Below are 2239 nucleotides of genomic sequence, written 5' to 3'. Positions count from 1 at the left end.
ATAACACTGTCACCTCTTCTTATGGGGCACAATAACACTTTCACCTCTTCTTATGGGGCACAATAACACTGTCACCTCTTCTTATGGGGCACAATAACACTGTCACCTCTTCTTATGGGGCACAATAACACTGTCACCTCTTCTTATGGGGCTCAATAACCCTGTCTCCTCTTCTTATGGGGCACAATAACCCTGTCACCTCTTCTTATGGGCCACAATAACCCTGTCACGTCTTCTTATGGGGCACAATAACACTGTCACGTCTTCTTATGGGGCACAATAACCCTGTCACCTCTTCTTATGGGGCACAATAACCCTGTCACCTCTTCTTATGGGGCACAATAAGCCTGTCACCTCTTCTTATGGGACACAATAACCCTGTCACCTCTTCTTATGGGGCACAATAACACTGTCACCTCTTCTTATGGGACACAATAACCCTGTCACCTCTTCTTATGGGGCACAATAACCCTGTCACCTCTTCTTATGGGACACAATAACCCTGTCACGTCTTCTTATGGGGCACAATAACACTGTCACCTCTTCTTATGGGGCACAATAACACTGTCACGTCTTCTTATGGGGCACAATAACACTGTCACCTCTTCTTATGGGGCACAATAACACTGTCACCTCTTCTTATGTTGCACAATAACACTGTCACCTCTTCTTATGGGGCACAATAACACTGTCACCTCTTCTTATGGGGCACAATAACACTGTCACATCTTCTTATGGGGCACAATAACACTGTCACCTCTTCTTATGGGACACAATAACACTGTCACCTCTTCTTATGGGGCACAATAACACTGTCACCTCTTCTTATGGGACACAATAACACTGTCACCTCTTCTTATGGGACACAATAACACTGTCACCTCTTCTTATGGGACACAATAACACTGTCACCTCTTCTTATGGGACACAATAACACTGTCACCTCTTCTTATGGGGCACAATAACACTGTCACCTCTTCTTATGGGGCACAATAACACTGTCACCTCTTCTTATGGGGCACAATAACACTGTCACCTCTTCTTATGGGACACAATAACACTGTCACCTCTTCTTATGGGGCACAATAACACTGTCACCTCTTCTTATGGGGCACAATAACACTGTCACCTCTTCTTATGGGGCACAATAACACTGTCACCTCTTCTTATGGGACACAATAACACATAAAGAGTACAGAACATGTAATACCTCCCTGACACCAGTCAGTCAGTACATACACTTCAGTAATACCGGTAAAGAGTACAGAACATGTAATACCACCCTGTACTGTAGGGGGCGCTACCAGACACCAGTCACTGCATACACTTCAGTAATACAGGTAAAGAGTACAGAACATGTAATACCTCCCTGTCTTGTAGAGGGCGCTACCAGACACCAGTCAGCACATACACTTCAGTAATACAGGTAAAGTGTACAGGACATGTAATACCTCCCTGTACTGTAGGGGGCGCTACCAGACACCAGTCAGTATATACACTTCAGTAATACAGGTAAAGAGTACATAACATGTAATACCTCTCTGTACTGTAGGGGGCGCTACCAGACACCAGTCAGTGTATACACTTCAGTAATACAGGTAAAGAGTACAGAACATGTAATACCTCCCTGTACTGTAGGGGGCACTACCAGACACCAGTCAGTGCATACACTTCAGTAATACAGGTAAAGAGTACAGAACATGTAATACCTCCCTGTACTGTAGGGGGAGCTACCAGACACCAGTCAGTATATACACTTCAGTAATACAGGTAAAGAGTACAGAAAATGTAATACCTCCCTGTACTGTAGGGGGCACTACCAGACACCAGTCAGTGCAGACACAGAAAGACAGACACACACACACACAAGCAGACACACACACACACACACACAGACACACACAGAGACACACACAGACACACACACACAGACAGACAGACACACACAGACACACAGACATACACACACAGACAGGCACACAGACACACAGAGACACATAGACAGACACACACACAGACACATAGACAGACACACAGACAGACACATAGACACACACAGACAGACACATAGACAGACACACACACAGACACAGACAAACACACAGATAGACACATACACAAACAGACAGACAGACACACACACAGACAGACACACACACACACACACACACCGACACAGACAAACACACAGACAGACACATACACAAACAGACAGACAGACACACACAGACAGACACAC

The sequence above is a fragment of the Hyla sarda genome, unplaced genomic scaffold (genome assembly GCF_029499605.1).
Source record: "Hyla sarda isolate aHylSar1 unplaced genomic scaffold, aHylSar1.hap1 scaffold_1569, whole genome shotgun sequence".
Classification (NCBI taxonomy): domain Eukaryota; kingdom Metazoa; phylum Chordata; class Amphibia; order Anura; family Hylidae; genus Hyla; species Hyla sarda.
Note: the sequence above shows the minus strand (reverse complement) of the source record.